Source organism: Nothobranchius furzeri, chromosome 6, assembly GCF_043380555.1.
Source record: "Nothobranchius furzeri strain GRZ-AD chromosome 6, NfurGRZ-RIMD1, whole genome shotgun sequence".
NCBI lineage: Eukaryota > Metazoa > Chordata > Actinopteri > Cyprinodontiformes > Nothobranchiidae > Nothobranchius > Nothobranchius furzeri.
In genome coordinates this window covers 20,911,071-20,935,912 of record NC_091746.1, presented here as the reverse complement: position 1 = coordinate 20,935,912, position 24,842 = coordinate 20,911,071, and positions in this window count along the sequence as shown.

The following is a 24,842-nucleotide window of genomic DNA, read 5'->3' as shown; positions in this document are numbered from 1 at the left end:
AATTGTGCTTCGTGCAACATAATTCTGGGTGCCATTTACAAACCATAAGTGTTAATGACTCCATTCCTTTTTGTGGTTGTAGGGGTTGTTGATTGGAGTACACTAAAAGAAACCTGATCTCTCTAGGACATTCAGAAGCCAAGTTATAAGCCCACAAATGTGTAATTGGACTACCTCTTTAAAGTGACACAAGATCTGGTGACCTTTGGGACATGGTTTGACCCCCTTAAGAATGTGCGATCATCATGAAACGTTCAGATCACTTACAACTCAATAGATTCTACCTTCCTGTAACGTTTCCGCCTGATTGGACCTTGTTTTCACACAAATGAACCCAGAATGATGTGAAATTGTGCTTCGTGCAACATAATTCTGGGTGCCATTTAAAAACCATAAGAGCTAATGACTCCATTCCTATTTGGGGTAATGGGGGCTGTTAATTGGAGTACTCTAAAACAAACCTGACCTCTCTAGGATATTCAGAAGCCAAGTTATAATCCCACAAATGTGTAACTGGACTACTTCTTTAAAGTGACACCAGGCCCGGTGAACTTTGGGACATGGTGTGACCCCCTATAGGAATGTGCGATCATCATGAAACGTTGAGATACCTTACAAATCAATTGATTCTACCTTCTTGTAACGTTTCAGCCTGATTGGACCTTGTTTTGACACAAATGGACCCAGAATGATGTGAAATTGTGCTTCGTTAAACACAATTCTGGGTGCCATTTACAAACCATAAGTGCTAATGACTCCATTCCTTTTTGTGGTTGTAGGGGCTGTTGATTGGAGTACACTAAAACAAACCTGATCTCCCTAGGACTTTCAGAAGCCAAGTTATAAGCCCACAAAGGTGTAACTGGACTACTTCTTTAAATTGACACCAGATCCGGTGACCTTTGGGACATGGTTTGACCCCCTATAGGAATGTGCGATCATCATGAAACGTTCAGATCACTTAAAACTCAATTGATTCTACCTTCTTGTAACGTTTCAGCCTGATTGGACCTTGTTTTCACACAAATGGACCCAGAATGATGTGAAATTGTGCTTCGTGCAACATACTTCTGGGTGCCATTTACAAACCATAAGTGCTAATGACTCCATTCCTATTTGGGGTAATGGGGGCTGTTAATTGGAGTACTCTAAAACAAACCTGACCTCTCTAGGATATTCAGAAGCCAAGTTATAATCCCACAAATGTGTAACTGGACTACTTCTTTAAAGTGACACCAGGCCCGGTGACCTTTGGGACATGGTGTGACCCCCTATAGGAATGTGCGATCATCATGAAACGTTCAGATCACTTACAAATCAATTGATTCTACCTTCTTGTAACGTTTCAGCCTGATTGGACCTTGTTTTCACACAAATGGACCCAGAATGATGTGAAATTGTGCTTCGTGCAACATACTTCTGGGTGCCATTTACAAACCATAAGTGCTAATGACTCCATTCCTATTTGGGGTAATGGGGGCTGTTAATTGGAGTACTCTAAAACAAACCTGACCTCTCTAGGATATTCAGAAGCCAAGTCATAATCCCACAAATGTGTAACTGGACTACTTCTTTAAAGTGACACCAGGCCCGGTGACCTTTGGGACATGGTGTGACCCCCTATAGGAATGTGCGATCATCATGAAACGTTCAGATCACTTACAAATCAATTGATTCTACCTTCTTGTAACGTTTCAGCCTGATTGGACCTTGTTTTCACACAAATGGACCCAGAATGATGTGAAATTGTGCTTCGTGCAACATAATTCTGGGTGCTATTTACAAACCATAAGTGCTAATGACTCCATTCCTTTTTGTGGTTGTAGGGGCTGTGGATTGGAGTACACTAAAACAAACCTGACCTCTCTAGGACATTCAGAAGCCAAGTTATAAGCCCACCATGGTGTAACTGGACTACTTCTTTAAGGTGACACCAATTCCCGGTGACCTTTGGGACATGGTTTGACCCCCTATAGGAATGTGCAATCATCATGAAACGTTCAGATCACTTACAACTCAATAGATTCTACCTTCTTGTAACGTTTCAGCCTGATTGGACCTTTTTTTCACACAAATGGACCCAGAATGATGTGAAATTGTGCTTCGTGCAACATAATTCTGGGTGCCATTTCCAAACCATAAGTGCTAATGACTCCATTCCTTTTTGTGGTTGTAGGGGCTGTTGATTGGAGTACACTAAAACAAACCTGACCTCTCTTGGACATTCAGAAGCCAAGTTATAAGCCCACAAAGGTGTAACTGGACTAATACTTTAAAGTGACACCAGGCCCGGTGACCTTTGGGACATGGTTTGACCCCCTATAGGAATGTGCGATCATCATGAAACATTCAGATCACTTACAACTCAATAGATTCTACCTTCTAGTAACGTTTCAGCCTGATTGGACCTTGTTTTCACACAAATGGACCCAGAATGATGTGAAATTGTGCTTCGTGCAACATAATTCTGGGTGCCATTTACAAACCATAAGTGTTAATGACTCCATTCCTTTTTGTGGTTGTAGGGGTTGTTGATTGGAGTACACTAAAACAAACCTGATCTCTCTAGGACATTCAGAAGCCAAGTTATAAGCCCACAAATGTGTAACTGGACTACTTCTTTAAAGTGACACCAGATATGGTGACCTTTGGGACATGGTTTGACCCCCTTAGGAATGTGCGATCATCATGAAACATTCAGATCACTTACAACTCAATAGATTCTACCTTCCTGTAACGTTTCCGCCTGATTGGGCCTTGTTTTCACACAAATGAACACAGAATGAAGTGAAATTGTGCTTCGTTCAACATAATTCTGGGTGCCATTTAAAAACCATAAGCGCTAATGACTCCATTCCTATTTGGGGTAATGGGGGCTGTTAATTGGAGTACTCTAAAAAAAACCTGACCTCTCTAGGATATTCAGAAGCCAAGTTATAAGCCCACAAAGGTGTAACTGCACTACTTCTTTAAAGTGACACCAGGCCTGGTGACCTTTGGGACACGGTTTGACCCCCTTAGGAAAGTGCTATCATCATGAAACGTTCAGATCACTTACAACTCAATAGATTCTACCTTCTTGTAACGTTTCAGCCTGATTGGACCTTGTTTTCACACAAATGGACCCAGAATGATGTGAAATTGTGCTTCGTGCAACATAATTCTGGGTGCCATTTACAAACCATAAGTGTTAATGACTCCATTCCTTTTTGTGGTTGTAGGGGTTGTTGATTGGAGTACACTAAAAGAAACCTGATCTCTCTAGGACATTCAGAAGCCAAGTTATAAGCCCACAAATGTGTAACTGGACTACCTCTTTAAAGTGACACAAGATCTGGTGACCTTTGGGACATGGTTTGACCCCCTTAAGAATGTGCGATCATCATGAAACGTTCAGATCACTTACAACTCAATAGATTCTACCTTCCTGTAACGTTTCCGCCTGATTGGACCTTGTTTTCACACAAATGAACCCAGAATGATGTGAAATTGTGCTTCGTGCAACATAATTCTGGGTGCCATTTAAAAACCATAAGCGCTAATGACTCCATTCCTATTTGGGGTAATGGGGGCTGTTAATTGGAGTACTCTAAAACAAACCTGACCTCTCTAGGATATTCAGAAGCCAAGTTATAATCCCACAAATGTGTAACTGGACTACTTCTTTAAAGTGACACCAGGCCCGGTGAACTTTGGGACATAGTGTGACCCCCTATAGGAATGTGCGATCATCATGAAACGTTCAGATACCTTACAAATCAATTGATTCTACCTTCTTGTAACGTTTCAGCCTGATTGGACCTTGTTTTGACACAAATGGACCCAGAATGATGTGAAATTGTGCTTTGTGCAACATACTTCTGGGTGCCATTTACAAACCATAAGTGCTAATGACTCCATTCCTATTTGGGGTAATGGGGGCTGTTAATTGGAGTACTCTAAAACAAACCTGACCTCTCTAGGATATTCAGAAGCCAAGTTATAATCTCACAAATGTGTAACTGGACTACTTCTTTAAAGTGACACCAGGCCCGGTGACCTTTGGGACATGGTGTGACCCCCTATAGGAATGTGCGATCATCATGAAACGTTCAGATCACTTACAAATCAATTGATTCTACCTTCTTGTAACGTATCAGCCTGATTGGACCTTGTTTTCACACAAATGGACCCAGAATGATGTGAAATTGTGCTTCGTGCAACATAATTCTGGGTGCCATTTACAAACCATAAGTGCTAATGACTCCATTCCTTTTTGTGGTTGTAGGGGCTGTGGATTGGAGTACACTAAAACAAACCTGACCTCTCTAGGACATTCAGAAGCCAAGTTATAAGCCCACCATGGTGTAACTGGACTACTTCTTTAAGGTGACACCAATTCCCGGTGACCTTTGGGACATGGTTTGACCCCCTATAGGAATGTGCAATCATCATGAAACGTTCAGATCACTTACAACTCAATAGATTCTACCTTCTTGTAACGTTTCAGCCTGATTGGACCTTTTTTCACACAAATGGACCCAGAATGATGTGAAATTGTGCTTCGTGCAACATAATTCTGGGTGCCATTTCCAAACCATAAGTGCTAATGACTCCATTCCTTTTTGTGGTTGTAGGGGCTGTTGATTGGAGTACACTAAAACAAACCTGACCTCTCTAGGACATTCAGAAGCCAAGTTATAAGCCCACAAAGGTGTAACTGGACTAATACTTTAAAGTGACACCAGGCCCGGTGACCTTTGGGACATGGTTTGACCCCCTATAGGAATGTGCGATCATCATGAAACATTCAGATCACTTACAACTCAATAGATTCTACCTTCTAGTAACGTTTCAGCCTGATTGGACCTTGTTTTCACACAAATGGACCCAGAATGATGTGAAATTGTGCTTCGTGCAACATAATTCTGGGTGCCATTTACAAACCATAAGTGCAAATGACTCCATTCCTTTTTGTGGTTGTAGGGGCTGTTGATTGGAGTACACTAAAACAAACCTGATCTCTCTAGGACATTCAGAAGCCAAGTTATAAGCCCACAAATGTGTAGCTGGACCACTTCTTTAAATTGACACCAGATCTGGTGACCTTTGGGACATGGTTTGACCCCCTTAGGAAAGTGCTATCATCATGATACGTTCAAATCACTTACAACTCAATAGATTCTACCTTCCTGTAATGTTTCCACCTTATTGGACCTTGTTTTCACACAAATGAACCCAGAATGATGTGAAATTGTGCTTCGTGCAACATAATTCTGGGTGCCATTTAAAAACCATAAGTGCTAATGACTCCATTCCTTTTTGAGGTAATAGGGGCTGTTAATTGGAGTACTCTAAAACAAACCTGACCTCTCTAGGATATTCAGAAGCCAAGTTATAAGCCCACAAATGTGTAAATGGACTACTACTTTAAAGTGACACCAGGCCCGGTGACCTTTGGTGACATGGTTTGACCCCCTTTAGGAATGTGCGATCATCATGAAATGTTCAGATCATTTACAACTCAATAGATTCTACCTTCCTGTAATGTTTCCACCTTGTTGGACCTTGTTTTCACACAAATGGACCCAGAATGATGTGAAATTGTGCTTCGTGCAACATGATTCTGGGTGCCATTTACAAACCATAAGTGCTAATGACTCCATTCCTTTTTGGGGTAATGGGGGCTGTTAATTGGAGTACTCTAAAAAAACCTGACCTCTCTAGGACATTCAGAAGCCAAGTTATAAGCCCACAGATGTGTAACTGCACTACTTCTTTAAAGTGACACCAGATCCGGTGACCTTTGGGACATGGTTTGACCCTTCTATAGGAATGTGTGATCATCATGAAACGTTCAGATCACTTACAACTCAATAGATTCTACCTTCTTGTAACGTTTCAGCCTGATTGGACATTTTTTTCACACAAATGGACCCAGAATGATGTGAAATTGTGCTTCGTGCAACATAATTCTGGGTGCCATTTCCAAACCATAAGTGCTAATGACTCCATTCCTTTTTGTGGTTGTAGGGGCTGTTGATTGGAGTACACTAAAACAAACCTGACCTCTCTAGGACATTCAGAAGCCAAGTTATAAGCCCACAAATGTGTAACTGGACTAATACTTTAAAGTGACACCAGGCCCGGTGACCTTTGGGACATGGTTTGACCCCCTATAGGAATGTGCGATCATCATGAAACGTTCAGATCACTTACAACTCAATAGATTCTACCTTCTAGTAACGTTTCAGCCTGATTGGACCTTGTTTTCACACAAATGGACCCAGAATGATGTGAAATTGTGCTTCGTGCAACATAATTCTGGGTGCCATTTACAAACCATAAGTGCAAATGACTCCATTCCTATTTGGGGTAATGGGGGCTGTTAATTGGAGTACTCTAAAACAAACCTGATCTCTCTAGGACATTCAGAAGCCAAGTTATAAGCCCACAAATGTGTAACTGGACCACTTCTTTAAATTGACACCAGATCTGGTGACCTTTGGGACATGGTTTGATCCCCTTAGGAAAGTGCTATCATCATGATACGTTCAGATCACTTACAACTCAATAGATTCTACCTTCCTGTAATGTTTCCACCTTATTGGACCTTGTTTTCACACAAATGAACCCAGAATGATGTGAAATTGTGCTTCGTGCAACATGATTCTGGGTGCCATTTACAAACCATAAGTGCTAATGACTCCATTCCTTTTTGTGGTTGTAGGGGCTGTGGATTGGAGTACACTAAAACAAACCTGACCTCTCTAGGACATTCAGAAGCCAAGTTATAAGCCCACCATGGTGTAACTGGACTACTTCTTTAAGGTGACACCAATTCCCGGTGACCTTTGGGACATGGTTTGACCCCCTATAGGAATGTGCAATCATCATGAAACGTTCAGATCACTTACAACTCAATAGATTCTACCTTCTTGTAACGTTTCAGCCTGATTGGACCTTTTTTCACACAAATGGACCCAGAATGATGTGAAATTGTGCTTCGTGCAACCTAATTCTGGGTGCCATTTCCAAACCATAAGTGCTAATGACTCCATTCCTTTTTGTGGTTGTAGGGGCTGTTGATTGGAGTACACTAAAACAAACCTGACCTCTCTAGGACATTCAGAAGCCAAGTTATAAGCCCACAAAGGTGTAACTGGACTAATACTTTAAAGTGACACCAGGCCAGGTGACCTTTGGGACATGGTTTGACCCCCTATAGGAATGTGCGATCATCATGAAACATTCAGATCACTTACAACTCAATAGATTCTACCTTCTAGTAACGTTTCAGCCTGATTGGACCTTGTTTTCACACAAATGGACCCAGAATGATGTGAAATTGTGCTTCGTGCAACATAATTCTGGGTGCCATTTACAAACCATAAGTGCAAATGACTCCATTCCTTTTTGTGGTTGTAGGGGCTGTTGATTGGAGTACACTAAAACAAACCTGATCTCTCTAGGACATTCAGAAGCCAAGTTATAAGCCCACAAATGTGTAACTGGACCACTTCTTTAAATTGACACCAGATCTGGTGACCTTTGGGACATGGTTTGACCCCCTTAGGAAAGTGCTATCATCATGATACGTTCAGATCACTTACAACTCAATAGATTCTACCTTCCTGTAATGTTTCCACCTTATTGGACCTTGTTTTCACACAAATGAACCCAGAATGATGTGAAATTGTGCTTCGTGCAACATAATTCTGGGTGCCATTTAAAAACCATAAGTGCTAATGACTCCATTCCTTTTTGAGGTAATAGGGGCTGTTAATTGGAGTACTCTAAAACAAACCTGACCTCTCTAGGATATTCAGAAGCCAAGTTATAAGCCCACACATGTGTAAATGGACTACTACTTTAAAGTGACACCAGGCCCGGTGACCTTTGGTGACATGGTTTGACCCCCTTTAGGAATGTGCGATCATCATGAAATGTTCAGATCATTTACAACTCAATAGATTCTACCTTCCTGTAATGTTTCCACCTTGTTGGACCTTGTTTTCACACAAATGGACCCAGAATGATGTGAAATTGTGCTTCGTGCAACATGATTCTGGGTGCCATTTACAAACCATAAGTGCTAATGACTCCATTCCTTTTTGGGGTAATGGGGGCTGTTAATTGGAGTACTCTAAAAAAACCTGACCTCTCTAGGACATTCAGAAGCCAAGTTATAAGCCCACAAATGTGTAACTGCACTACTTCTTTAAAGTGACACCAGATCCGGTGACCTTTGGGACATGGTTGGACCCCCTATAGGAATGTGCGATCATCATGAAACGTTCAGATCACTTACAACTCAATAGATTCTACCTTCTTGTAACGTTTCAGCCTCATTGGACCTTGTTTTCACACAAATGGACCCAGAATGATGTGAAATTGTGCTTCGTGCAACATAATTCTGGGTGCCATTTACAAACAATAAGTGCTAATGACTCCATTCCTTTTTGGGGTTGTAGGGGCTGTTGATTGGAGTACACTAAAACAAACCTGACCTCTCTAGGACATTCAGAAGCCAAGTTATAAGCCCACAAAGGTGTAACTGGACTACTTCTTTAAAGTGACACCAGGCCCGGTGACCTTTGGGACATGGTTTGACCCCCTATAGGAATGTGCGATCATCATGATACGTTCAGATCACTTACAACTCAATAGATTCTACCTTCTTGTAACGTTTCAGCCTGATTGGACCTTGTTTTCACACAAATGAACCCAGAATGATGTGAAATTGTGCTTCGTGCAAAATAATTCTGGGTGCCATTTAAAAACCATAAGTGCTAATGACTCCATTCCTTTTTGGGGTAATGGGGGCTGTTAACTGGAGTACTCTAAATTAAACCTGACCTCTCTAGGATATTCAGAAGCAAAGTTATAAGCCCACAAAGGTGTAACTGCACTACTTCTTTAAAGTGACACCAGGCCCGGTGACCTTTGGGACATGGTTTGACCCCCTATAGGAATGTGCGATCATCATGAAACGTTCAGATCACTTACAACTCAATAGATTCTACCTTCTTGTAACGTTTCAGCCTGATTGGACCTTGTTTTCACACAAATGGACCCAGAATGATGTGAAATTGTGCTTCGTGCAACACTATTCTGGGTGCCATTTACAAACCATAAGTGCTAATGACTCCATTCCTTTTTGTGGTTGTAGGGGCTGTTGATTGGAGTACACTAAAACAAGCCTGACCTCTCTAGGACATTCAGAAGCCAAGTTATAAGCCCACAAATGTGTAACTGGACTACTTCTTTAAATTGACATCAGGTCCGGTGACCTTTGGGACATGGTTTGACCCCCTATAGGAATGTGCGATCATCATGAAACGTTCATATCATTTACAACTCAATAGATTCTACCTTCTTGTAACGTTTCAGCCTGATTGGACCTTGTTTTCACACAAATGAACCCAGAATGATGTGAAATTGTGCTTCGTGCAACATAATTCTGGGTGCCATTTACAAACCATAAGTGCTAATGACTCCATTCCTTTTTGTGGTTGTAGGGACTGTTGATTGGAGTACACTAAAACAAACCTGACCTCTCTAGGATATTCAGAAGCCAAGTTATAAGCCCACAAATGTGTAACTGGACTACTTCTTTAAAGTGACACCAGATCCGGTGACATTTGGGACATGGTTTGACCCCCTTAGGAAAGTGCTATCATCATGAAACGTTCAGATCACTTACAACTCAATAGATTCTACCTTCCTGTAACGATTCAGCCTGATTGGACCTTGTTTTCACACAAATGAACCCAGAATGATGTGAAATTGTGCTTCGTGCAACGTAATTCTGGGTGCCATTTAAAAACCATAAGTGCTAATGACTCCATTCCTTTTTGGGGTAATGGGGGCTGTTAATTGGAGTACTCTAAATTAAACCTGACCTCTCTAGGATATTCAGAAGCAAAGTTATAAGCCCACAAAGGTGTAACTGCACTACTTCTTTAAAGTGACACCAGCTCCGGTGACCTTTGGGACATGGTTTGATCCCCTTAGGAAAGTGCTATCATCATGATACGTTCAGATCACTTACAACTCAATAGATTCTACCTTCCTGTAATGTTTCCACCTTATTGGACCTTGTTTTCACACAAATGAACCCAGAATGATGTGAAATTGTGCTTCGTGCAACATGATTCTGGGTGCCATTTACAAACCATAAGTGCTAATGACTCCATTCCTTTTTGTGGTTGTAGGGGCTGTGGATTGGAGTACACTAAAACAAACCTGACCTCTCTAGGACATTCAGAAGCCAAGTTATAAGCCCACCATGGTGTAACTGGACTACTTCTTTAAGGTGACACCAATTCCCGGTGACCTTTGGGACATGGTTTGACCCCCTATAGGAATGTGCAATCATCATGAAACGTTCAGATCACTTACAACTCAATAGATTCTACCTTCTTGTAACGTTTCAGCCTGATTGGACCTTTTTTCACACAAATGGACCCAGAATGATGTGAAATTGTGCTTCGTGCAACATAATTCTGGGTGCCATTTCCAAACCATAAGTGCTAATGACTCCATTCCTTTTTGTGGTTGTAGGGGCTGTTGATTGGAGTACACTAAAACAAACCTGACCTCTCTAGGACATTCAGAAGCCAAGTTATAAGCCCACAAAGGTGTAACTGGACTAATACTTTAAAGTGACACCAGGCCAGGTGACCTTTGGGACATGGTTTGACCCCCTATAGGAATGTGCGATCATCATGAAACATTCAGATCACTTACAACTCAATAGATTCTACCTTCTAGTAACGTTTCAGCCTGATTGGACCTTGTTTTCACACAAATGGACCCAGAATGATGTGAAATTGTGCTTCGTGCAACATAATTCTGGGTGCCATTTACAAACCATAAGTGCAAATGACTCCATTCCTTTTTGTGGTTGTAGGGGCTGTTGATTGGAGTACACTAAAACAAACCTGATCTCTCTAGGACATTCAGAAGCCAAGTTATAAGCCCACAAATGTGTAACTGGACCACTTCTTTAAATTGACACCAGATCTGGTGACCTTTGGGACATGGTTTGACCCCCTTAGGAAAGTGCTATCATCATGATACGTTCAGATCACTTACAACTCAATAGATTCTACCTTCCTGTAATGTTTCCACCTTATTGGACCTTGTTTTCACACAAATGAACCCAGAATGATGTGAAATTGTGCTTCGTGCAACATAATTCTGGGTGCCATTTAAAAACCATAAGTGCTAATGACTCCATTCCTTTTTGAGGTAATAGGGGCTGTTAATTGGAGTACTCTAAAACAAACCTGACCTCTCTAGGATATTCAGAAGCCAAGTTATAAGCCCACACATGTGTAAATGGACTACTACTTTAAAGTGACACCAGGCCCGGTGACCTTTGTTGACATGGTTTGACCCCCTTTAGGAATGTGCGATCATCATGAAATGTTCAGATCATTTACAACTCAATAGATTCTACCTTCCTGTAATGTTTCCACCTTGTTGGACCTTGTTTTCACACAAATGGACCCAGAATGATGTGAAATTGTGCTTCGTGCAACATGATTCTGGGTGCCATTTACAAACCATAAGTGCTAATGACTCCATTCCTTTTTGGGGTAATGGGGGCTGTTAATTGGAGTACTCTAAAAAAAACCTGACCTCTCTAGGACATTCAGAAGCCAAGTTATAAGCCCACAAATGTGTAACTGCACTACTTCTTTAAAGTGACACCAGATCCGGTGACCTTTGGGACATGGTTGGACCCCCTATAGGAATGTGCGATCATCATGAAACGTTCAGATCACTTACAACTCAATAGATTCTACCTTCTTGTAACGTTTCAGCCTCATTGGACCTTGTTTTCACACAAATGGACCCAGAATGATGTGAAATTGTGCTTCGTGCAACATAATTCTGGGTGCCATTTACAAACAATAAGTGCTAATGACTCCATTCCTTTTTGGGGTTGTAGGGGCTGTTGATTGGAGTACACTAAAACAAACCTGACCTCTCTAGGACATTCAGAAGCCAAGTTATAAGCCCACAAAGGTGTAACTGGACTACTTCTTTAAAGTGACACCAGGCCCGGTGACCTTTGGGACATGGTTTGACCCCCTATAGGAATGTGCGATCATCATGATACGTTCAGATCACTTACAACTCAATAGATTCTACCTTCTTGTAACGTTTCAGCCTGATTGGACCTTGTTTTCACACAAATGAACCCAGAATGATGTGAAATTGTGCTTCGTGCAAAATAATTCTGGGTGCCATTTAAAAACCATAAGTGCTAATGACTCCATTCCTTTTTGGGGTAATGGGGGCTGTTAACTGGAGTACTCTAAATTAAACCTGACCTCTCTAGGATATTCAGAAGCAAAGTTATAAGCCCACAAAGGTGTAACTGCACTACTTCTTTAAAGTGACACCAGGCCCGGTGACCTTTGGGACATGGTTTGACCCCCTATAGGAATGTGCGATCATCATGAAACGTTCAGATCACTTACAACTCAATAGATTCTACCTTCTTGTAACGTTTCAGCCTGATTGGACCTTGTTTTCACACAAATGGACCCAGAATGATGTGAAATTGTGCTTCGTGCAACACTATTCTGGGTGCCATTTACAAACCATAAGTGCTAATGACTCCATTCCTTTTTGTGGTTGTAGGGGCTGTTGATTGGAGTACACTAAAACAAGCCTGACCTCTCTAGGACATTCAGAAGCCAAGTTATAAGCCCACAAATGTGTAACTGGACTACTTCTTTAAATTGACATCAGGTCCGGTGACCTTTGGGACATGGTTTGACCCCCTATAGGAATGTGCGATCATCATGAAACGTTCATATCATTTACAACTCAATAGATTCTACCTTCTTGTAACGTTTCAGCCTGATTGGACCTTGTTTTCACACAAATGAACCCAGAATGATGTGAAATTGTGCTTCGTGCAACATAATTCTGGGTGCCATTTACAAACCATAAGTGCTAATGACTCCATTCCTTTTTGTGGTTGTAGGGACTGTTGATTGGAGTACACTAAAACAAACCTGACCTCTCTAGGATATTCAGAAGCCAAGTTATAAGCCCACAAATGTGTAACTGGACTACTTCTTTAAAGTGACACCAGATCCGGTGACATTTGGGACATGGTTTGACCCCCTTAGGAAAGTGCTATCATCATGAAACGTTCAGATCACTTACAACTCAATAGATTCTACCTTCCTGTAACGATTCAGCCTGATTGGACCTTGTTTTCACACAAATGAACCCAGAATGATGTGAAATTGTGCTTCGTGCAACGTAATTCTGGGTGCCATTTAAAAACCATAAGTGCTAATGACTCCATTCCTTTTTGGGGTAATGGGGGCTGTTAATTGGAGTACTCTAAATTAAACCTGACCTCTCTAGGATATTCAGAAGCAAAGTTATAAGCCCACAAAGGTGTAACTGCACTACTTCTTTAAAGTGACACCAGCTCCGGTGACCTTTGGGACATGGTTTGATCCCCTTAGGAAAGTGCTATCATCATGATACGTTCAGATCACTTACAACTCAATAGATTCTACCTTCCTGTAATGTTTCCACCTTATTGGACCTTGTTTTCACACAAATGAACCCAGAATGATGTGAAATTGTGCTTCGTGCAACATGATTCTGGGTGCCATTTACAAACCATAAGTGCTAATGACTCCATTCCTTTTTGTGGTTGTAGGGGCTGTGGATTGGAGTACACTAAAACAAACCTGACCTCTCTAGGACATTCAGAAGCCAAGTTATAAGCCCACCATGGTGTAACTGGACTACTTCTTTAAGGTGACACCAATTCCCGGTGACCTTTGGGACATGGTTTGACCCCCTATAGGAATGTGCAATCATCATGAAACGTTCAGATCACTTACAACTCAATAGATTCTACCTTCTTGTAACGTTTCAGCCTGATTGGACCTTTTTTCACACAAATGGACCCAGAATGATGTGAAATTGTGCTTCGTGCAACATAATTCTGGGTGCCATTTCCAAACCATAAGTGCTAATGACTCCATTCCTTTTTGTGGTTGTAGGGGCTGTTGATTGGAGTACACTAAAACAAACCTGACCTCTCTAGGACATTCAGAAGCCAAGTTATAAGCCCACAAAGGTGTAACTGGACTAATACTTTAAAGTGACACCAGGCCAGGTGACCTTTGGGACATGGTTTGACCCCCTATAGGAATGTGCGATCATCATGAAACATTCAGATCACTTACAACTCAATAGATTCTACCTTCTAGTAACGTTTCAGCCTGATTGGACCTTGTTTTCACACAAATGGACCCAGAATGATGTGAAATTGTGCTTCGTGCAACATAATTCTGGGTGCCATTTACAAACCATAAGTGCAAATGACTCCATTCCTTTTTGTGGTTGTAGGGGCTGTTGATTGGAGTACACTAAAACAAACCTGATCTCTCTAGGACATTCAGAAGCCAAGTTATAAGCCCACAAATGTGTAACTGGACCACTTCTTTAAATTGACACCAGATCTGGTGACCTTTGGGACATGGTTTGACCCCCTTAGGAAAGTGCTATCATCATGATACGTTCAGATCACTTACAACTCAATAGATTCTACCTTCCTGTAATGTTTCCACCTTATTGGACCTTGTTTTCACACAAATGAACCCAGAATGATGTGAAATTGTGCTTCGTGCAACGTAATTCTGGGTGCCATTTAAAAACCATAAGTGCTAATGACTCCATTCCTTTTTGAGGTAATAGGGGCTGTTAATTGGAGTACTCTAAAACAAACCTGACCTCTCTAGGATATTCAGAAGCCAAGTTATAAGCCCACACATGTGTAAATGGACTACTACTTTAAAGTGACACCAGGCCCGGTGACCTTTGGTGACATGGTTTGACCCCCTTTAGGAATGTGCGATCATCATGAAATGTTCAGATCATTTACAACTCAATAGATTCTACCTTCCTGTAATGTTTCCACCTTGTTGGACCTTGTTTTCACACAAATGGACCCAGAATGATGTGAAATTGTGCTTCGTGCAACATGATTCTGGGTGCCATTTACAAACCATAAGTGCTAATGACTCCATTCCTTTTTGTGGTTGTAGGGACTGTTGATTGGAGTACACTAAAACAAACCTGACCTCTCTAGGATATTCAGAAGCCAAGTTATAAGCCCACAAATGTGTAACTGGACTACTTCTTTAAAGTGACACCAGATCCGGTGACATTTGGGACATGGTTTGACCCCCTTAGGAAAGTGCTATCATCATGAAACGTTCAGATCACTTACAACTCAATAGATTCTACCTTCCTGTAACGATTCAGCCTGATTGGACCTTGTTTTCACACAAATGAACCCAGAATGATGTGAAATTGTGCTTCGTGCAACGTAATTCTGGGTGCCATTTAAAAACCATAAGTGCTAATGACTCCATTCCTTTTTGGGGTAATGGGGGCTGTTAATTGGAGTACTCTAAATTAAACCTGACCTCTCTAGGATATTCAGAAGCAAAGTTATAAGCCCACAAAGGTGTAACTGCACTACTTCTTTAAAGTGACACCAGCTCCGGTGACCTTTGGGACATGGTTTGATCCCCTTAGGAAAGTGCTATCATCATGATACGTTCAGATCACTTACAACTCAATAGATTCTACCTTCCTGTAATGTTTCCACCTTATTGGACCTTGTTTTCACACAAATGAACCCAGAATGATGTGAAATTGTGCTTCGTGCAACATGATTCTGGGTGCCATTTACAAACCATAAGTGCTAATGACTCCATTCCTTTTTGTGGTTGTAGGGGCTGTGGATTGGAGTACACTAAAACAAACCTGACCTCTCTAGGACATTCAGAAGCCAAGTTATAAGCCCACCATGGTGTAACTGGACTACTTCTTTAAGGTGACACCAATTCCCGGTGACCTTTGGGACATGGTTTGACCCCCTATAGGAATGTGCAATCATCATGAAACGTTCAGATCACTTACAACTCAATAGATTCTACCTTCTTGTAACGTTTCAGCCTGATTGGACCTTTTTTCACACAAATGGACCCAGAATGATGTGAAATTGTGCTTCGTGCAACATAATTCTGGGTGCCATTTCCAAACCATAAGTGCTAATGACTCCATTCCTTTTTGTGGTTGTAGGGGCTGTTGATTGGAGTACACTAAAACAAACCTGACCTCTCTAGGACATTCAGAAGCCAAGTTATAAGCCCACAAAGGTGTAACTGGACTAATACTTTAAAGTGACACCAGGCCAGGTGACCTTTGGGACATGGTTTGACCCCCTATAGGAATGTGCGATCATCATGAAACATTCAGATCACTTACAACTCAATAGATTCTACCTTCTAGTAACGTTTCAGCCTGATTGGACCTTGTTTTCACACAAATGGACCCAGAATGATGTGAAATTGTGCTTCGTGCAACATAATTCTGGGTGCCATTTACAAACCATAAGTGCAAATGACTCCATTCCTTTTTGTGGTTGTAGGGGCTGTTGATTGGAGTACACTAAAACAAACCTGATCTCTCTAGGACATTCAGAAGCCAAGTTATAAGCCCACAAATGTGTAACTGGACCACTTCTTTAAATTGACACCAGATCTGGTGACCTTTGGGACATGGTTTGACCCCCTTAGGAAAGTGCTATCATCATGATACGTTCAGATCACTTACAACTCAATAGATTCTACCTTCCTGTAATGTTTCCACCTTATTGGACCTTGTTTTCACACAAATGAACCCAGAATGATGTGAAATTGTGCTTCGTGCAACGTAATTCTGGGTGCCATTTAAAAACCATAAGTGCTAATGACTCCATTCCTTTTTGAGGTAATAGGGGCTGTTAATTGGAGTACTCTAAAACAAACCTGACCTCTCTAGGATATTCAGAAGCCAAGTTATAAGCCCACACATGTGTAAATGGACTACTACTTTAAAGTGACACCAGGCCCGGTGACCTTTGGTGACATGGTTTGACCCCCTTTAGGAATGTGCGATCATCATGAAATGTTCAGATCATTTACAACTCAATAGATTCTACCTTCCTGTAATGTTTCCACCTTGTTGGACCTTGTTTTCACACAAATGGACCCAGAATGATGTGAAATTGTGCTTCGTGCAACATGATTCTGGGTGCCATTTACAAACCATAAGTGCTAATGACTCCATTCCTTTTTGGGGTAATGGGGGCTGTTAATTGGAGTACTCTAAAAAAAACCTGACCTCTCTAGGACATTCAGAAGCCAAGTTATAAGCCCACAAATGTGTAACTGCACTACTTCTTTAAAGTGACACCAGATCCGGTGACCTTTGGGACATGGTTTGACCCTTCTATAGGAATGTGCGATCATCATGAAACGTTCAGATCACTTACAACTCAATAGATTCTACCTTCTTGTAACGTTTCAGCCTGATTGGACATTTTTTTCACACAAATGGACCCAGAATGATGTGAAATTGTGCTTCGTGCAACATAATTCTGGGTGCCATTTCCAAACCATAAGTGCTAATGACTCCATTCCTTTTTGTGGTTGTAGGGGCTGTTGATTGGAGTACACTAAAACAAACCTGACCTCTCTAGGACATTCAGAAGCCAAGTTATAAGCCCACAAAGGTGTAACTGGACTAATACTTTAAAGTGACACCAGGCCCGGTGACCTTTGGGACATGGTTTGACCCCCTATAGGAATGTGCGATCATCATGAAACGTTCAGATCACTTACAACTCAATAGATTCTACCTTCTAGTAACGTTTCAGCCTGATTGGACCTTGTTTTCACACAAATGGACCCAGAATGATGTGAAATTGTGCTTCGTGCAACATAATTCTGGGTGCCATTTACAAACCATAAGTGCAAATGACTCCATTCCTATTTGGGGTAATGGGGGCTGTTAATTGGAGTACTCTAAAACAAACCTGATCTCTCTAGGACATTCAGAAGCCAAGTTATAAGCCCACAAATGTGTAACTGGACCACTTCTTTAAATTGACACCAGATCTGGTGACCTTTGGGACATGGTTTGATCCCCTTAGGAAAGTGCTATCATCATGATACGTTCAGATCACTTACAACTCAATAGATTCTACCTTCCTGTAATGTTTCCACCTTATTGGACCTTGTTTTCACACAAATGAACCCAGAATGATGTGAAATTGTGCTTCGTGCAACATAATTCTGGGTGCCATTTAAAAACCATAAGTGCTAATGACTCCATTCCTTTTTGAGGTAATAGGGGCTGTTAATTGGAGTACTCTAAAACAAACCTGACCTCTCTAGGATATTCAGAAGCCAAGTTATAAGCCCACAAATGTGTAAATGGACTACTTCTTTAAAGTGACACCAGGCCCGGTGACCTTTGGTGACATGGTTTGACCCCCTTTAGGAATGTGCGATCATCATGAAATGTTCAGATCATTTACAACTCAATAGATTCTACCTTCCTGTAATGTTTCCACCTTGTTGGACCTTGTTTTCACACAAATGGACCCAGAATGATGTGAAATTGTGCTTCGTGCAACATGATTCTGGGTGCCATTTACAAACCATAAGTGCTAATGACTCCATTCCTTTTTGGGGTAATGGGGGCTGTTAATTGGAGTACTCTAAAAAAAACCTGACCTCTCTAGGACATTCAGAAGCCAAGTTATAAGCCCACAAATGTGTAACTGCACTACTTCTTTAAAGTGACACCAGATCCGGTGACCTTTGGGACATGGTTTGACCCTTCTATAGGAATGTGCGATCATCATGAAACGTTCAGATCACTTACAACTCAATAGATTCTACCTTCTTGTAACGTTTCAGCCTGATTGGACATTTTTTTCACACAAATGGACCCAGAATGATGTGAAATTGTGCTTCGTGCAACATAATTCTGGGTGCCATTTCCAAACCATAAGTGCTAATGACTCCATTCCTTTTTGTGGTTGTAGGGGCTGTTGATTGGAGTACACTAAAACAAACCTGACCTCTCTAGGACATTCAGAAGCCAAGTTATAAGCCCACAAAGGTGTAACTGGACTAATACTTTAAAGTGACACCAGGCCCGGTGACCTTTGGGACATGGTTTGACCCCCTATAGGAATGTGCGATCATCATGAAACGTTCAGATCACTTACAACTCAATAGATTCTACCTTCTAGTAACGTTTCAGCCTGATTGGACCTTGTTTTCACACAAATGGACCCAGAATGATGTGAAATTGTGCTTCGTGCAACATAATTCTGGGTGCCATTTACAAACCATAAGTGCAAATGACTCCATTCCTATTTGGGGTAATGGGGGCTGTTAATTGGAGTACTCTAAAACAAACCATATCTCTTTAGGACATTCAGAAGCCAAGTTATAAGCCCACAAATGTGTAACTGGACCACTTCTTTAAATTGACACCAGATCTGGTGACCTTTGGGACATGGTTTGATCCCCTTAGGAAAGTGCTATCATCATGATACGTTCAGATCACTTACAACTCAATAGATTCTACCTTCCTGTAATGTTTCCACCTTATTGGACCTTGTTTTCACACAAATGAACCCAGAATGATGTGAAATTGTGCTTCGTGCAACATAATTCTGGGTGCCATTTAAAAACCATAAGTGCTAATGACTCCATTCCTTTTTGAGGTAATAGGGGCTGTTAATTGGAGTACTCTAAAACAAACCTGACCTCTCTAGGATATTCAGAAGCCAAGTTATAAGCCCACAAATGTGTAAATGGACTACTTCTTTAAAGTGACACCAGGCCCGGTGACCTTTGGTGACATGGTTTGACCCCCTTTAGGAATGTGCGATCATCATGAAACGTTCAGATCATTTACAACTCAATAGATTCTACCTTCCTGTAATGTTTCCACCTTGTTGGACCTTGTTTTCACACATATGGACCCAGAATGATGTGAAATTGTGCTTCGTGCAACATGATTCTGGGTGCCATTTACAAACCATAAGTGCTAATGACTCCAATCCTTTTTGGGGTAATGGGGGCTGTTAATTGGAGTACTCTAAAAAAAACCTGACCTCTCTAGGACATTCAGAAGCCAAGTTATAAGCCCACAAATGTGTAACTGCACTACTTCTTTAAAGTGACACCAGATCCGGTGACCTTTGGGACATGTTTTGACCCTTCTATAGGAATGTGCGATCATCATGAAACGTTCAGATCACTTACAACTCAATAGATTCTACCTTCTTGTAACGTTTCAGCCTGATTGGACATTTTTTTCACACAAATGGACCCAGAATGATGTGAAATTGTGCTTCGTGCAACATAATTCTGGGTGCCATTTCCAAACCATAAGTGCTAATGACTCCATTCTTTTTTGTGGTTGTAGGGGCTGTTGATTGGAGTACACTAAAACAAACCTGACCTCTCTAGGACATTCAGAAGCCAAGTTATAAGCCCACAAAGGTGTAACTGGACTAATACTTTAAAGTGACACCAGGCCCGGTGACCTTTGGGACATGGTTTGACCCCCTATAGGAATGTGCGATCATCATGAAACGTTCAGATCACTTACAACTCAATAGATTCTACCTTCTAGTAACGTTTCAGCCTGATTGGACCTTGTTTTCACACAAATGGACCCAGAATGATGTGAAATTGTGCTTCGTGCAACATAATTCTGGGTGCCATTTAAAAACCATAAGTGCTAATGACTCCATTCCTTTTTGAGGTAATAGGGGCTGTTAATCGGAGTACTCTAAAACAAACCTGACCTCTCTAGGATATTCAGAAGCCAAGTTATAAGCCCACAAAGGTGTAACTGCACTACTTCTTTAAAGTGACACCAGGCCTGGTGACCTTTGGGACACGGTTTGACCCCCTTAGGAAAGTGCTATCATCATGAAACGTTCAGATCACTTACAACTCAATAGATTCTACCTTCTTGTAACGTTTCAGCCTGATTGGACCTTGTTTTCACACAAATGGACCCAGAATGATGTGAAATTGTGCTTCGTGCAACATAATTCTGGGTGCCATTTACAAACCATAAGTGTTAATGACTCCATTCCTTTTTGTGGTTGTAGGGGTTGTTGATTGGAGTACACTAAAAGAAACCTGATCTCTCTAGGACATTCAGAAGCCAAGTTATAAGCCCACAAATGTGTAACTGGACTACCTCTTTAAAGTGACACAAGATCTGGTGACCTTTGGGACATGGTTTGACCCCCTTAAGAATGTGCGATCATCATGAAACGTTCAGATCACTTACAACTCAATAGATTCTACCTTCCTGTAACGTTTCCGCCTGATTGGACCTTGTTTTCACACAAATGAACCCAGAATGATGTGAAATTGTGCTTCGTGCAACATAATTCTGGGTGCCATTTAAAAACCATAAGAGCTAATGACTCCATTCCTATTTGGGGTAATGGGGGCTGTTAATTGGAGTACTCTAAAACAAACCTGACCTCTCTAGGATATTCAGAAGCCAAGTTATAATCCCACAAATGTGTAACTGGACTACTTCTTTAAAGTGACACCAGGCCCGGTGAACTTTGGGACATGGTGTGACCCCCTATAGGAATGTGCGATCATCATGAAACGTTCAGATACCTTTCAAATCAATTGATTCTACCTTCTTGTAACGTTTCAGCCTGATTGGACCTTGTTTTGACACAAATGGACCCAGAATGATGTGATATTGTGCTTCGTTAAACATAATTCTGGGTGCCATTTACAAACCATAAGTGCTAATGACTCCATTCCTTTTTGTGGTTGTAGGGGCTGTTGATTGGAGTACACTAAAACAAACCTGATCTCCCTAGGACTTTCAGAAGCCAAGTTATAAGCCCACAAAGGTGTAACTGGACTACTTCTTTAAATTGACACCAGATCCGGTGACCTTTGGGACATGGTTTGACCCCCTATAGGAATGTGCGATCATCATGAAACGTTCAGATCACTTAAAACTCAATTGATTCTACCTTCTTGTAACGTTTCAGCCTGATTGGACCTTGTTTTCACACAAATGGACCCAGAATGATGTGAAATTGTGCTTCGTGCAACATACTTCTGGGTGCCATTTACAAACCATAAGTGCTAATGACTCCATTCCTATTTGGGGTAATGGGGGCTGTTAATTGGAGTACTCTAAAACAAACCTGACCTCTCTAGGATATTCAGAAGCCAAGTTATAATCCCACAAATGTGTAACTGGACTACTTCTTTAAAGTGACACCAGGCCCGGTGACCTTTGGGACATGGTGTGACCCCCTATAGGAATGTGCGATCATCATGAAACGTTCAGATCACTTACAAATCAATTGATTCTACCTTCTTGTAACGTTTCAGCCTGATTGGACCTTGTTTTCACACAAATGGACCCAGAATGATGTGAAATTGTGCTTCGTGCAACATAATTCTGGGTGCCATTTACAAACCATAAGTGCTAATGACTCCATTCCTTTTTGTGGTTGTAGGGGCTGTGGATTGGAGTACACTAAAACAAACCTGACCTCTCTAGGACATTCAGAAGCCAAGTTATAAGCCCACCATGGTGTAACTGGACTACTTCTTTAAGGTGACACCAATTCCCGGTGACCTTTGGGACATGGTTTGACCCCCTATAGGAATGTGCAATCATCATGAAACGTTCAGATCACTTACAACTCAATTGATTCTACCTTCTTGTAACGTTTCAGCCTGATTGGACCTTGTTTTCACACAAATGGACCCAGAATGATGTGAAATTGTGCTTCGTGCAACATAATTCTGGGTGCCATTTACAAACCATAAGTGCTAATGACTCCATTCCTTTTTGTGGTTGTAGGGGCTGTGGATTGGAGTACACTAAAACAAACCTGACCTCTCTAGGACATTCAGAAGCCAAGTTATAAGCCCACCATGGTGTAACTGGACTACTTCTTTAAGGTGACACCAATTCCCGGTGACCTTTGGGACATGGTTTGACCCCCTATAGGAATGTGCAATCATCATGAAACGTTCAGATCACTTACAACTCAATAGATTCTACCTTCTTGTAACGTTTCAGCCTGATTGGACCTTTTTTTCACACAAATGGACCCAGAATGATGTGAAATTGTGCTTCGTGCAACATAATTCTGGGTGCCATTTCTAAACCATAAGTGCTAATGACTCCATTCCTTTTTGTGGTTGTAGGGGCTGTTGATTGGAGTACACTAAAACAAACCTGACCTCTCTAGGACATTCAGAAGCCAAGTTATAAGCCCACAAAGGTGTAACTGGACTAATACTTTAAAGTGACACCAGGCCCGGTGACCTTTGGGACATGGTTTGACCCCCTATAGGAATGTGCGATCATCATGAAACATTCAGATCACTTACAACTCAATAGATTCTACCTTCTAGTAACGTTTCAGCCTGATTGGACCTTGTTTTCACACAAATGGACCCAGAATGATGTGAAATTGTGCTTCGTGCAACATAATTCTGGGTGCCATTTACAAACCATAAGTGTTAATGACTCCATTCCTTTTTGTGGTTGTAGGGGTTGTTGATTGGAGTACACTAAAACAAACCTGATCTCTCTAGGACATTCAGAAGCCAAGTTATAAGCCCACAAATGTGTAACTGGACTACTTCTTTAAAGTGACACCAGATCTGGTGACCTTTGGGACATGGTTTGACCCCCTTAGGAATGTGCGATCATCATGAAACATTCAGATCACTTACAACTCAATAGATTCTACCTTCCTGTAACGTTTCCGCCTGATTGGACCTTGTTTTCACACAAATGAACACAGAATGAAGTGAAATTGTGCTTCGTTCAACATAATTCTGGGTGCCATTTAAAAACCATAAGCGCTAATGACTCCATTCCTATTTGGGGTAATGGGGGCTGTTAATTGGAGTACTCTAAAAAAAACCTGACCTCTCTAGGATATTCAGAAGCCAAGTTATAAGCCCACAAAGGTGTAACTGCACTACTTCTTTAAAGTGACACCAGGCCTGGTGACCTTTGGGACACGGTTTGACCCCCTTAGGAAAGTGCTATCATCATGAAACGTTCAGATCACTTACAACTCAATAGATTCTACCTTCTTGTAACGTTTCAGCCTGATTGGACCTTGTTTTCACACAAATGGACCCAGAATGATGTGAAATTTTGCTTCGTGCAACATAATTCTGGGTGCCATTTACAAACCATAAGTGTTAATGACTCCATTCCTTTTTGTGGTTGTAGGGGTTGTTGATTGGAGTACACTAAAAGAAACCTGATCTCTCTAGGACATTCAGAAGCCAAGTTATAAGCCCACAAATGTGTAACTGGACTACCTCTTTAAAGTGACACAAGATCTGGTGACCTTTGGGACATGGTTTGACCCCCTTAAGAATGTGCGATCATCATGAAACGTTCAGATCACTTACAACTCAATAGATTCTACCTTCCTGTAACGTTTCCGCCTGATTGGACCTTGTTTTCACACAAATGAACCCAGAATGATGTGAAATTGTGCTTCGTGCAACATAATTCTGGGTGCCATTTAAAAACCATAAGCGCTAATGACTCCATTCCTATTTGGGGTAATGGGGGCTGTTAATTGGAGTACTCTAAAACAAACCTGACCTCTCTAGGATATTCAGAAGCCAAGTTATAATCCCACAAATGTGTAACTGGACTACTTCTTTAAAGTGACACCAGGCCCGGTGAACTTTGGGACATAGTGTGACCCCCTATAGGAATGTGCGATCATCATGAAACGTTCAGATACCTTACAAATCAATTGATTCTACCTTCTTGTAACGTTTCAGCCTGATTGGACCTTGTTTTGACACAAATGGACCCAGAATGATGTGAAATTGTGCTTCGTGCAACATACTTCTGGGTGCCATTTACAAACCATAAGTGCTAATGACTCCATTCCTATTTGG